This window comes from Coregonus clupeaformis, chromosome 40 (assembly GCF_020615455.1).
Source record: "Coregonus clupeaformis isolate EN_2021a chromosome 40, ASM2061545v1, whole genome shotgun sequence".
Lineage (NCBI taxonomy): Eukaryota > Metazoa > Chordata > Actinopteri > Salmoniformes > Salmonidae > Coregonus > Coregonus clupeaformis.
The window spans coordinates 1394482-1409945 of record NC_059231.1 but is presented as its reverse complement, the minus strand read 5'-3'; the positions used below and the strand labels follow the sequence as shown (position 1 = coordinate 1409945).

Sequence of the window (15464 nt, the reverse complement as noted above, 5' to 3'; positions counted from 1 at the left end):
GCTTAATTTCAAGTAAGCAGTTGAAAAATGTGTTTCGTTTCCAGTAAAGGAGTTGCAAATGTATTTTCAATGTGGAAAAACAATTCCAGCAGGATTTTATTTTATTTTATGCTTTTTAGGGCGGTTGGCAGACTGATTTCTGCCTAGTTACATGTGACCGTGTTAAGGCCATATTAATCATTCGCTACATTTGTGTGCGCCCATTTGTGTGCGCATATAAATACGATACACTAACGGTTGTTGTACATTAAACATGATAGGCCAAATCCAGGTGATATGGTTGTGTCTCAGCGTGTCTACAGTATACTCAGGTGAGAGCATTTATATTGTTTGGTTAGGCTTAAAGCGGCTAAATAATTGCCTTAAATCAAATGCTGTTTTTGTAGTAAAATAACCACAATCCAACAACGCTATTTCTTATAGACTTGAATGTGGTACCGTTAATGTAGGTTGAGTTCCGAGATTATTGGCCAAACTGAGTGTCGGGCTCTGCAGCCAGGGAAGGGTTGATGATATAAAAAAGAAAAACCTAATCGTAGTCTAACGTTATATGTCTTCTATCCCAAATAGAGGAAACAGATTTGACATTATTTATATTTTCTAGGAGGCTAAACAAATGAAGAGCATTCACAAAACAGGCCACTTTAGACTTCTAAGGCAAGCGCACTCATTGTTTAAAGAAATGTAGCTTTTCTTGTAGCTAAATCTCTTAACACTAGGCTACAATCACCTGCCCTGGATATCTTACTAAATTACCGTGGCACAATATTACTCAATTTATAAGTCAATGAAACCATTTTTTTAAATCTTCAGTATAGCCTATTGTGTCTTTCAACGTGATCTCTCGAAGTTACGTTCACTTACAACCGGCACCTGTACAGTTTACCTAGATATAAGTGATGATGAGTACAACTGGATTTTTCAACCAATCACGCGTGTCCAAAGTTGATCTCGTTCCCTTAAATTGTTTTGCTTCGATTGAGGTATCAAGTTTCAATTAGGATTGTTCATATTTCTACCATATTGGTAACGTATTGGATTCTCATGACATGCGCAGGTCAGTTATTTTTTTTTCTCACTCAAGAGGTACATCAAATATAAATATTTAGTCTATTCCTTGATTTGAAAGCATGTGACCTATAATTAGTGTACCAAGGTACTGGATGTACAAAAGGCCCTCCTGTCCAGTGGACATACCAATTCATTATATGTAATCATTTATTCTTGAAGAATACCATTCTTCATAAAGTTAATTACCGTCTTACCCCGATAGGCTATACCTGCATTTCAAGGCTGTGGTCCATTGTTTCCATTTGTTTTTGTAAACCAACATACCAGATATCAAAGTAGGACTCAGTTGTCAAAAGGCTTACCATCTTCACTGTTATGCTGCTAGTCCTACCATGATTTTAATAGGTCATTATGCGTGTGTTTACATCCATAAAATTATAAAACTTAATTGTACGTCTTCTGTCTGAATCAGTGGCGGCTCCTGAAAAAATTCTCAGGGGGGGCAATTTTTCTGATGATTTAGGTGACCTACACACATTTAAAAAAAGATATGTCCAGCAACAACATGAAGACAGGGGCAGCATATAAGTCAATGCCAGAAGCATTTATTGACTGATCTCAAAAGTGTTGGCTTACAAAAGCAAAATAAGTTATCACAGTAAAAATAATCAAATCAAATCAAATTGTATTGGTCACATGCGCCGAATACAACAGGTGCAGACATTACAGTGAAATGCTTACTTACAGCCCTTAACCAACAGTGCATTTATTTTAAACAAAAAAAGTAAGAATAAAACAACAACAAAAAAAGTGTTGAGAAAAAAAGAGCAGAAGTAAAATAAAGTGACAGTAGGGAGGCTATATATACAGTAAAATAAAGTGACAGTAGGGAGGCTATATATACAGGGGGGTACCGTTGCAGAGTCAATGTGCGGGGGCACCGGCTAGTTGAGGTAGTTGAGGTAATATGTACATGTGGGTAGAGTTAAAGTGACTATGCATAAATACTTACTTAACAGAGTAGCAGCAGCGTAAAAGGATGGGGTGGGGGGGCAGTGCAAATAGTCCGGGTAGCCATGATTAGCTGTTCAGGAGTCTTATGGCTTGGGGGTAGAAGCTGTTGAGAAGTCTTTTGGACCTAGACTTGGCACTCCGGTACCGCTTGCCGTGCGGTAGCAGAGAGAACAGTCTATGACTAGGGTGGCTGGAGTCTTTGACAATTTTGAGGGCCTTCCTCTGACACCGCCTGGTATAGAGGTCCTGGATGGCAGGGAGCTTTGCCCCAGTGATGTACTGGGCCGTACGCACTACCCTCTGTAGTGCCTTGCGGTCAGAGGCCAAGCAGTTGCCATACCAGGCGGTGATGCAACCAGTCAGGATGCTCTCGATGGTGCAGCTGTAGAATTTTTTGAGGATCTGAGGACCCATGCCAAATCTTTTTAGTCTCCTGAGGGGGAATAGGCTTTGTCGTGCCCTCTTCACGACTGTCTTGGTGTGTTTGGACCATGATAGTTCGTTGGTGATGTGGACACCAAGGGTGTTCTTTCACATTCCTCAACACTGCATAAACAATATGCATTTCCATAAACAAATGAAATATCAGCTGAAAATACAGCATCTTGGTATTTGTTCAGATTGCAGGATCAACAAGAGCTTTTACCACATTTTTTGCCTCATGGTTGAATTGGAAATATGTGCACCTGAGCATAATTCACAACAAGCAAGCAGGAGCTTTTGATAGAGGCTACTGAAAACATTGATGCAAGTTATTGGTAATAAGAAATTTTTATAGACTTCCATATTCTGCCCTCTTGTATAGATTTGTGAAAATGAACAGTGATAGACATTTTGCCTGAAAACAGAATTTGAAAATAAAATAAACACAGCTATCTGTATGGCTTTGTAAAAATGAACAACCATATTCTGGCCAATTGTATAGATTTGTAAATATGAACAACCATATTCTGGCCAATTGTATAGATTTGTAAAAATGTACATGAACAGATTTTTTTTTACTTTTTTTACTTTAAAAAAAATGAAAAATAACTATTTTAAACAACATCAACTGTGAACTGATTTGGGCGTGTGTGTGTTAAAGAGACAGACAGGGAGGGACAAAGAGAGAGAGAGGCTACATTACTTGTACTGAAACTGTTCTCTTCTCTCTTTCAATGCAGCAAAGCGGTCAATGACTTTCTCATTGAAATCAGGCATGCTGAGGACTAGTTCCCTCTCCATGGAAAGCATGGCCAGTGCATTCAGACGTTCCTGGCCCATTGAATTTCGCAGGAATGTCTTAACTCGTGTTGAAGTTGAGAAACATCTCTCAGCTTCAGCTGTTGTCATGGGAGTAGTTATGAGGATGTTCAACAGAGTCACAGTCTCAGAGAACGTCTCCTGGAGGTTGTAGCTCATGAGAACCTGGTACAGTGCCAGTGCACCACAGTTTGACTTTCTCGTCGTCGGCAAAAAGACCGTTCAGTCTCTCCAAAAGCACACTGGCGATTGAGACAGGTTGATTCCGAGATGGGAAGGAACTCAAAAAAGCGCTCCTGCACTTTGTGGTTGCTATCTATGTACCTCAGCACAAGCACCAGCTGTGTCTGTGTAGAAACGTCCGTGGTCTCGTCAGCTTGGATAGCTACGAAGTTCGCCGACTTCACCTCCTCCACAATATGTTCCCTCATGACCGCTAGCATACACTCCAGTAGCTCGTTTTGAATGGTCTTTGATGTGAACTTCTTTCAAAGAGACAATCGAGTTGCACTGAACGCTAGCCATCTTTTGATAGTAGTACGTGAATTGATTGACGCTGCTACCCGCTCTTTTCTTAGTTACGTTCATGGTTATGTTACGTATGACGAAAGCGCGTAAGTGCAAGCCCTCAGAAACCCATAGAGATTGTATTGAAAGCTCTGATATTTGAAAAAAAAAGATTTTACATGAGAGGCTATGACAGACTTCTGGGGCGATTTTCAACCTGACTGAAATCGCCCCAAAAGGGGCGGGGCCATTTGAAGCACGACTTTAGCCTGATTGGACATTTAGTGGCAGATCAGACATCTAGATTAGAACACTGATAACTACTGTTGCCGTGATATAATTGATTAGAAAAAAAATCCCTTCCTTTTCCCGTTTGGCAGTGCGTCGCCCATATCGCCCTAATGAACACACCGCCCCTGGTCTGAATAGAGAAACAGATTTGGCATTATTTCTATTTTCTAGGAGGCAAAAAAACATGGAGCCTACACAAAACAGGCTACTTAAGACATATAAGTCAAGTACACACATTGTGTAAAGAAATGTAAGAAATGTGATTGTTTTGCATCGGCGTATCAAGTTACTGCTAGGACTAGGCTATTTCTAATAGTTTCAAAATACAGTTGTTCATATTTTTACATGGCTGGTATTCCCATCACATGCGCAGGTGAGTATTTTTGTTCCCACGAAGGGTACATAACATATTGAAATATATAGCTACATATTGAAATATATAGCCTACCCCATGATTTGAAAGAACGTGACCTATAAATAGGTATGTGCAATAGGCCTAGACCAACAGTCTAATAGACATTTATATTAATTAACTATATTTAATCATTGATTCTTGAACACATGCCTCATAAGTACAACGGCCTTTCCCCATTAGACTGTACCTCAAATATAAGCCCTGGACAAGCACACCTGATTCAACTGGTCAACTAATCATCAAGCCCTCAATGAGTTGAATGAGGTGCGTTTGTCCAGGGCTACAACGACAATGTATACTGTTGGGGGTACTGGAGGACCAGGGTTGGGAAACACTGACCTAAAATAGGCTGTGCTCCATTGTTTTTGTAAACACACAATGTTACAAGGTCAAAGTTTTAGTTGTCACTTGCACCAGCACAATGAAATGCTTGACTTTCTTGCCCTACCCAACAATGGCGTATTCAATATCAAAAAGTAGAACTAATAACAACATAAAATCTCTAGACATACTCAATAAAAGAGGAAGCTACAGTATATGCCAGTATCACATTTACAATGTGCAGGGATACTGAGGTAAATATGGACATGTAGGCATGGATTAATAATAATAATAATACTAATAAACAGTATGGCAGCAGCAGAAGTGGTGTGACTGTGTAAGAATGTCAGTGGCCCAGGTTTTAACAGTTCAACAGGTAGGTCATAAATGGCCTGTTCACTGTTATGCCACTAGTGATACCATGATTATTATACTATTATGCCACTAGTGCTACCATGATTATTATACTGTTATACCACTAGTGCTACCATGATTATTATTCTGTTATACCACTAGTGCTACCATGATTATTATACTGTTATACCACTAGTGCTACCATTATTATTATTCTGTTATACCACTAGTGCTACCATGATTATTATTCTGTTATACCACTAGTGCTACCATGATTATTATTCTGTTATACCACTAGTGCTACCATGATTATTATACTGTTATACCACTAGTGCTACCATGATTATTATTCTGTTATACCACTAGTGCTACCATTATTATTATTCTGTTATACCACTAGTGCTACCATGATTATTATTCTGTTATACCACTAGTGCTACCATGATTATTATTCTGTTATACCACTAGTGCTACCGTGATTATTATACTGTTATACCACTAGTGCTACCATGATTATTATTCTGTTATACCACTAGTGCTACCATGATTATTATTCTGTTATACCACTAGTGCTACCATGATTATTATACTGTTATACCACTAGTGCTACCATGATTATTATACTGTTATACCACTAGTGCTACCATGATTATTATTCTGTTATACCACTAGTGCTACCATGATTATTATTCTGTTATACCACTAGTGCTACCATGATTATTATACTGTTATGCCACTAGTGCTACCATGATTATTATTCTGTTATACCACTAGTGCTACCATGATGATTATACTGTTATACCACTAGTGATACCATGATTATTATTCTGTTATACCACTAGTGCTACCATGATTATTATACTGTTATGCTACTACTGCTACCATGATTTCAATAAGTAATTGTGTGTGTTTATGTAACAGGATTGCTTCCGTTTCCATCCATTAATTTATACCTGTGCTTGTGATTTTTTTTCTAGCTACCCATGCCCTGAAATATTTCTACACAGCGCTCCCACAATCTACTGGCCTTCCAGAGTTCAGCGCTGTTGCGTATTTGGATGAGCAACCAATTTATTTCTATGACAGCTCTACAAAGCAAGTGGTAGCTCGACAGGAGTGGGTAAAAATAGCTGTGGATGCATACTTCTGGAGAAGAAATACACAACTGTTTATGGACACTGAGAAGGTGTTCAAAACCAACATGGACACTGCAAGAGAACGCTTCAACCAGACAAGTTAGTAGGCCATCATCAGAACATGTTTTGATAGATAGCTAACAGTAAACACTCATTGAACACTGAAGGATCAATGTTATTATGTTGGTTTCCCTTTAGGTGCCCTTGCTTTGCAGAAAATGTATAGCTGTGAGTGGAATGAGGAAACTAATGCTACAGATGGACATGAACTGTATGGATATGGAGGAGAGGACTTCCTGTCATTTGATCTGGAGCAAGAAAGATGGATTGCACCTGTTCTGCAGGGACTTAGGACCAAATTGAAGTGGGATGCTGATGGTTCTAAGCTTAAAGCCAAAACTCACTATCTAACCCATACCTGTATTGAATGGCTGAAGAAATATGTTTCTTATCAAAGCATGCTGGATAGGAAAGGTATTATTAAGAATTAATTCGTTTTTTGCACAATTTGAGTGGGTTTACTATTTCTATGTCTTGGAAATTCTAATGACGTGTACATACTGTTAGATTATTCAAACATGCAGTCAGTGTTGTTGACTTGTCCAGTAGCCATCATCTGTGGAATAGTGTACTGCCAGATGCTGTCATCTGAATAACAAAATAAACTCTGTAGAGGTGTATAGATTTGATCAATATCCTGATGTTTGTATATTTGATCAATATCCTGATGTTTGTATATTTGATCAATATTGTGATGTTTGTATATTTCATCAATATCCTGATGTTTGTATATTTGATCAATATCCTGATGTTTGTATATTTGATCAATATCCTGATGTTTGTATATTTGATCAATATCCTGATGTTTGTATATTTGATCAATATCCTGATGTTTGTATATTTGATCAATATCCTGATGTTTGTATATTTGCTTTCCACAGTCCCACCGCACTGCTTTAGAAAGAACCCTCCGATCGTGTGACCTGCCATGCAACAGGCTTCTATCCAGACGCTACCATGATATTTTGGAGAAGAGATGGAGTAGAGATCCATGATGATGTGGAGCATGAAGAGACCCTGCCTAACGGGGATGGGACGTATCAGAAGAGAATCCATCTCACTGTGTCCCCTGAAGACCTACAGAAGCACGACTACACATGCACTGTCCAACACATTAGCGGTGATGTGGTTCTGTCTGCTAACAGGGACAGCATTCGCAGCAACAGCAGGCATACTCAAAGTTAGTAGTTCTCCTATTATCCAAATCAGTTCTCAAGGACCCTGGGAATCCAGGTTTTTGTTTCTAAATGTTACATCTAAATGTTATGTTCTAGACTTTTCTATGTTATTCATCAACTAGCAAACCAGTTGTATATGACAGCCTCTTTTCAAACGTGCATTCTTAGGGGCTGCTGTGAAGTGATGTTGTGACCCTCTGAACCCTAGAGTCTGATGAGTTTTAATCACGATTTAACACAACTTGATGAATTATCTAATCGATGTCTTCCTAATAGTGTGATGTTAGTCTTGAAATCAAATGTATTCACATTGAGCAATTCTTCTTTGATCTCAGGGCAGGACATCTCCATCATCATTGTCTCAGTGGTCTTGGTATTGGTCATCTTTGTTGGTATGTCAAGCCCTCTTCACCGCCATAGACACCAGCAGACACACAAATGTGGCAACAACTAAAACATCCAGTGCATCAGTACATTTGAATGTCAATAACACACAACACCATAGTGTTAGATGTATTTAGTTTAGTCATTGAAATGATTGAAACAGATTGATATGATTTAGATTACCGATGATGAGGAAAAAACTAACTGCCACATCTTTTTCTCCTATTATCCAAGTGGTTTTCGTAATGATAAAGAAGTTCTGCAACGGAAAAGGTAAGTTCCCACCTATTCTTTTAACCACTATATATCCCTGTTGATAATACTGGAAAATGAGGGGTTTCAAACTACTGTACTCAATGAGAGGTTTTTAACTACTGTACTCAATGAGGGGTTTCAAACTACTGTACTCAATGAGGGGTTTCTAACTACTGTACTCAATGAGGGGTTTCAAACTACTGTACTCAATGAGGGGTTTCGAACTAATGTACTCAATGAGGGGTTTCGAACTACTGTACTCAATGAGGGGTTTCAAACTACTGTACTCAATGAGAGGTTTCTAACTACTCAATCAATCAATCAATTTTATTTTATATAGCCCTTCGTACATCAGCTAATATCTCGAAGTGCTGTACAGAAACCCAGCCTAAAACCCCAAACAGCTAGTAATGCAGGTGTAGAAGCACGGTGGCTAGGAAAAACTCCCTAGAAAGGCCAAAACCTAGGAAGAAACCTAGAGAGGAACCAGGCTATGAGGGGTGGCCAGTCCTCTTCTGGCTGTGCCGGGTGGAGATTATAACAGAACCATGCCAAGATGTTCAAAAATGTTCATAAGTGACAAGCATGGTCAAATAATAATCAGGAATAAATCTCAGTTGGCTTTTCATAGCCGATCATTAAGAGTTGAAAACAGCAGGTCTGGGACAGGTAGGGGTTCCATAACCGCAGGCAGAACAGTTGAAACTGGAATAGCAGCAAGGCCAGGCGGACTGGGGACAGCAAGGAGTCACCACGGCCGGTAGTCCCGACGTATGGTCCTAGGGCTCAGGTCTCTCAGTTGGCTTTTCATAGCCGATCATTAAGAGTTGAAAACAGCAGGTCTGGGACAGGTAGGGGTTTCGTAACCGCAGGCAGAACAGTTGAAACTGGAATAGCAGCAAGGCCAGGCGGACTGGGGACAGCAAGGTGTCAGCATGCCCGGTAGTCCTGACGTATGGTCCTAGGGCTCAGGTTCTCAGAGAGAAAGAGAGAACGAGAGAATTAGAGAGAGCATACTTAAATTCACACAGGACACTGGATAAGACAGGAGAAGTACTCCAGGTATAACCAACTAACCCCAGCCCCCCGACACATAAACTACTGCAGCATAAATACTGGAGGCTGAGACAGGAGCGGTCCGGAGACACTGTGGCCCCATCCGAAGAAACCCCGGACAGGGCCAAACAGGAAGGATATAACCCCACCCACTCTGCCAAAGCACAGCCCCCGCACCACTAGAGGGATATCCTCAACCACCAACTTACAATCCTGAGACAAGGCCGAGTATAGCCCACAGAGGTCTCCACCACAGCACAAACCAAGGGGGGGCGCCAACCCAGACAGGAAGATCACGTCAGTAACTCAACCCACTCAAGTGACGCACCCCTCCTAGGGACGGCATGAAAGAGCACCAGCAAGCCAGTGACTCAGCCCCTGTAACAGGGTTAGAGGCAGAGAACCCCAGTGGAGAGAGGGGAACCGGCCTGGCAGAGACAGCAAGGGCTGTTCGTTGCTCCAGAGCCTTTCCGTTCACCTTCACACTCCTGGGCCAGACTACACTCAATCATATGACCTACTGAAGAGATAAGTCTTCAGTAAAGACTTAAAGGTTGAGACCGAGTCTGCGTCTCTCACATGGGTAGGCAGACTGTTCCATAAAAATGGAGATCTATAGGAGAAAGCCCTGCCTCCCGCTGTTTGCTTAGAAATTCTAGGGACAATTAGGAGGCCTGCGTCTTGTGACCGTAGCGTACGTATTGGTATGTACGGCAGGACCAACTCGGAAAGATAGGTAGGAGCAAGCCCATGTAACGCTTTATAGGTTAACAGTAAAACCTTGAAATCAGCCCTTGCCTTAACAGGAAGCCAGTGTAGGGAAGCTAGCACTGGAGTAATATGATCAAATTTCTTGGTTCTAGTCAGGATTCTAGCAGCCGTATTTAGCACTAACTGAAGTTTATTTAGTGCTTTATCCGGGTAGCCGGAAAGTAGAGCATTGCAGTAGTCTAACCTAGAAGTAACAAATGCATGGATTAATTTTTCTGCATCATTTTTGGACAGAAAATTTCTGATTTTTGCAATGTTACGTAGATGGAAAAAAGCTGTCCTTGAAACAGTCTTGATATGTTCGTCAAAAGAGAGATCAGGGTCAAGAGTAACGCCGAGGTCCTTCACAGTTTTATTTGAGACGACTTTACAACCATCAAGATGAATTGTCAGATTTAACAGAAGATCTCTTTGTTTCTTGGGACCTAGAACAAGCATCTCTGTTTTGTCCGAGTTTAAAAGTAGAAAGTTTTCAGCCATCCACTTCCTTATGTCTGAAACACAGGCTTCTAGCGAGGGCAATTTTGGGGCTTCACCATGTTTCATTGAAATGTACAGCTGTGTGTCATCCGCATAGCAGTGAAAGTTAACATTATGTTTTCGAATAACATCCCCAAGAGGTAAAATATATAGTGAAAACAATAGTGGTCCTAAAACGGAACCTTGAGGAACACCGAAATGTACAGTTGATTTGTCGGAGGACAGACCATTCACAGAGACAAACTGATATCTTTCCGACAGGTAAGATCTAAACCAGGCCAGAACTTGTCCGTGTAGACCAATTTGGGTTTCCAGTCTCTCCAAAAGAATGTGGTGATCGATGGTGTCAAAGGCAGCACTAAGGTCTAGTAGCACGAGGACAGATGCAGAGCCTCGGTCTGACGCCATTAAAAGGTCATTTACCACCTTCACAAGTGCAGTCTCAGTGCTATGATGGGGTCTAAAACCAGACTGAAGCATTTCGTATACATTGTTTGTCTTCAGAAAGGCAGTGAGTTGCTGCGCAACAGCTTTTTCTAAAATTTTTGAGAGGAATGGAAGATTCGATATAGGCCGATAGTTTTTTATATTTTCCGGGTCAAGGTTTGGCTTTTTCAAGAGAGGCTTTATCACTGCCACTTTTAGTGAGTTTGGTACACATCCGGTGGATAGAGAGCTGTTTATTATGTTCAACATAGGAGGGCCAAGCACAGGAAGCAGCTCCTTCAGCAGTTTAGTAGGAATAGGATCCAGTATGCAGCTTGAAGGTTTAGAGGCCATGATTATTTTCATCATTGTGTCAAGAGATATAGTACTAAAACACTTAAGTGTCTCTCCCGATCCCAGGCCCTCGCAGAGCTGTGCAGATCCAGGACAGCTAAGCCCTGGAGGAATACGCAGATTCAAAGAGGAGTCCGTAATTTGCTTTCTAATGGTCATGATCTTTTCCTCAAAGAAGTTCATGAATTTATTACTGCTGAAGTGAAAGCCATCCTCTCTTGGGGAATGCTGCTTTTTAGTTAGCTTTGCAACAGTATCAAAAAGAAATTTTGGATTGTTCTTATTTTCCTCGATTAAGTTGGAAAAGTAGGATGATCGAGCAGCAGTGAGGGCTCTTCGGTACTGCACGGTACTGTCTTTCCAAGCTAGTCGGAAGACTTCCAGTTTGGTGTGGCGCCATTTCCGTTCCAATTTCCTGGAAGCTTGCTTCAAAGCTCGGGTATTTTCTGTATACCAGGGAGCTAGTTTCTTATGACAAATGTTTTTCGTTTTTAGGGGTGCAACTGCATCTAGGGTATGGCGCAAGGTTAAATTGAGTTCCTCAGTTAAGTGGTTAACTGATTTTTGTCCTCTGACGTCCTTGGGTAGGCAGAAGGAGTCTGGAAGGGCATCAAGGAATTTTTGTGTTGTCTGAGAATTTATAGCACAACTTTTGATGCTCCTTGGTTGGGGTCTGAGCAGATTATTTGTTGCGATTGCAAACGTAATAAAATGGTGGTCCGATAGTCCAGGATTTTGTGGAAAAACATTCAGATCTACAACATTTATTCCATGGGACAAAACTAGGTCCAGAGTATGACTGTGGCAGTGAGTAGGTCCAGAGACATGTTGGACAAAACCCACTGAGTCGATGATGGCTCCGAAAGACTTTTGGAGTGGGTCTGTGGACTTCTCCATGTGAATATTAAAATCACCAAAAATTAGAATATGATCTGCTATGACTACAAGGTCTGATAGGAATTCAGGAAACTCAGAGAGGAACGCTGTATATGGCCCAGGAGGCCTGTAAACAGTAGCTATAAAAAGTGATTGAGTAGGCTGCATAGATTTCATGACTAGAAGCTCAAAAGACGAAAAACGCCATTTTTTTTTTGTAAATTGAAATTTGCTATCGTAAATGTTAGCAACACCTCCGCCTTTGCGGGATGCACGGGGAATATGGTCACTAGTGTAACCAGGAGGTGAGGCCTCATTTAACACAGCAAATTCATCAGGCTTAAGCCATGTTTCAGTCAGGCCAATCACATCAAGATTATGATCAGTGATTAGTTCATTGACTATGACTGCCTTTGAAGTGAGGGATCTAACATTAAGTAACCCTATTTTGAGATGTGAGGTATCACGATCTCTTTCAATAATGGCAGGAATGGAGGAGGTCTTTATCCTAATAAGATTGCTAAGGCGAACACCGCCATGTTTAGTTTTGCCCAACCTAGGTCGAGGCACAGACACAGTCTCAATGGGTATGGCTGAGCTGACTACACTGACTGTGCTATTGGCAGACTCCACTAAGCTGGCAGGTTGGCTAACAGCCTGCTGCCTGGCCTGCACCCTATTTCACTGTGGGGCTAGAGGAGTTAGAGCCCTATCTATGTTGGTAGATAAGATGAGAGCACCCCTCCAGCTAGGATGGAGTCCGTCACTCCTCAGCAGGTCAGGCTTGGTCCTGTTTGTGGGTGAGTCCCAGAAAGAGGGCCAATTATCTACAAATTCTATCTTTTGGGAGGGGCAGAAAACAGTTTTCAACCAGCGATTGAGTGCTGAGACTCTGCTGTAGAGCTCGTCACTCCCCCTAACTACTGTACTCAATGAGGGGTTTCAAACTACTGTACTCAATGAGGGGTTTCTAACTACTGTACTCAATGAGGGGTTTCTAACTACTGTACTCAATGAGGGGTTTCGAACTACTGTACTCAATGAGGGGTTTCGAACTACTGTACTCAATGAGGGGTTTCGAACTACTGTACTCAATGAGGGGTTTCAAACTGCTGTACTCAATGAGGGGTTTCAAACTGCTGTACTCAATGAGGGGTTTCAAACTGCTGTACTCAATGAGGGGTTTCAAACTACTGTACTCAATGAGGGGTTTCAAACTACTATACTCAATGAGGGGTTTCTAACTACTGTACTCAAGGAGGGATTTCTAACTACTGTACTCAATGAGGGGTTTCTAACTACTGTACTCAAGGAGGGGTTTCTAACTACTGTACTCAATTGCTGCAGTGTCTACTAAACAATACAGTGATCATGGTAAGACAGAAGTTATTTTATGTGTAAATCTCAGTGGACTCAAGTATGACCCTTCGGCAGTAAAGAATTTCAGTCTGGCAGTTGTTTTCCTTTTCATTAAGAGTATAATTTGAGGAGTTGAACGTTAAAGACCTTTGCAAAAATTATGTAAATAATCAGTCAAGGCATTTCCTCCATTACTGATTGAAATAAAACATTTAAAAAACATTTATTTCCCCCTAGCAAAACCTGCCACGTGGAGAGTTATTGTCAGTGATAATACATTTTTATATTGATAAGTGACCCCACTCGTATGTTTTCAATCTACTTTGCGTACTTGAAACCTGGGAAATTGAAGCAGAGATGTATCAAATCCATTGACTCAGCAATATGACATCACCATACACTGTTGGGAGCATAGATATATGGTCTGTGGTGGAGAGACTTCATACGTCACCCAACTGCTCTGGTGATGTTGTATCGCTAAGTCTTCCATTAATGCGTTCATGTTTAAATGTCCCCAGTATCAGTAAGGAAAGTAGAAACTGATGTGATTTTCACAGTTTAATGTTAAAATAAGAAATATGCTGCTTTTCAGTGAGTCAACCAGCTGATGCTCTCCAGTGCACGACTCAAGAGACCACTTTAAGACGTTTAATTCCTGTATTTGTATAGCTTCATAGTCGGGGTTGAAAACGGGTTCTTCAATGAACAATCTGAAACCAGTCTATGAATGCAAATTCATCTAAATGTCACTTTAAATGCACCGATGACTTGATGCAAGGTATTTTTGTGGACCTGAAGACGCTGTCAAGTTTTGAGTTTATTGATCATCCAGACCTCTTACATGTTCTTAAAAACAAACCTAAGTCTACATGGTGGCCTCTCCTCCCCCAGAAATAACTTTCAGTTTGTTGTTTGTTTATCCACACATCACAAGCACAAAGAAGGTGAAGCGTAATTGTGGAGGGTGACAGAGAGAAAAAACGTAGCTTGTGGGAGGGATCTTACTCACATTTACATGCACACAACACTGTGATTATTGTCAATAGATTATGGTCATATACAGGATATGCTGTTTACATGCAATGAAAAAGATTATTCCACTAATATTTTAGTGCAATCCATTTTCTAAGTAAATAATCTTCTGCTGTTTTAAAGTGTATTTTGTTCTGGAAAGTTCAGGATGAATGTTTATGTATTTAAGGTTCTGACAGAACGTCCAACAGAGAAAGAACCGTTTTCTCAAGCTCTTCAAATGGCTCTTCCCGCTCTGTTGACTCTGGCGGCTCTGCCAACTCTGCCGGCTCTACGTAAGTATCCATTATGTTGCGATCCTTGTATTGTATAATACCAGCATGTAAAGTAAATGTATTGAATCCTGTGTGACAGGTGAACTTGTGCATTGATTTTGTACATGGAGATAACTGTCTAAGTGCTGTGCTTTGTTCTCTAATTACTAATTATTATTTTTTTATCTTTGCTTTCCCCTAGAAAGCCTATTTTCAAGAAATAATATTAAAAAGGATGGAAAACAAGTAAGTTGGAATCTGCTTAACATCTCATTTGCTGTATGTTCTTGAATAGTTTTGATATTCTTTAATGACATGAATCTGCATTAATAACATACATCTGCTAATAGTGCTGATAGTATGTTCTCTTTCCTATGTTTTTGTCTAGGCCAACTGCAGTTGGAGTGTCTTCGTTCGTGATCTTGGAGACCTCAATTATCCGTGGAGTTGCAAACTATATCAGAGGGTTTGGAATTTGTGAATACAGTATATTGGCTACCATCCAAAGCTCTCAAAGTACTAATGTACGCACAAAAAAGACAACTTCCTGATATTAGGGCTGGCACAATTGTCATATAGTCGTGTAACCGACAATTAAATCAAATCAAATCAAGACTTTACAGTGGAATGCTTACTTACAAGCCCTTAACCAACAATGCATTTTTTCTTTTAAAAATAGTAAAATTTA

At 40.5% G+C, this 15464-nt stretch overlaps 1 pseudogene; it reads left to right on the top strand.

Moving 5' to 3' along the window:
• Window positions 1-253: 253 nt before the first annotated feature.
• LOC123482906 lies at window positions 254-15443 on the top strand (annotated as a pseudogene).
• Window positions 15444-15464: the final 21 nt, after the last annotated feature.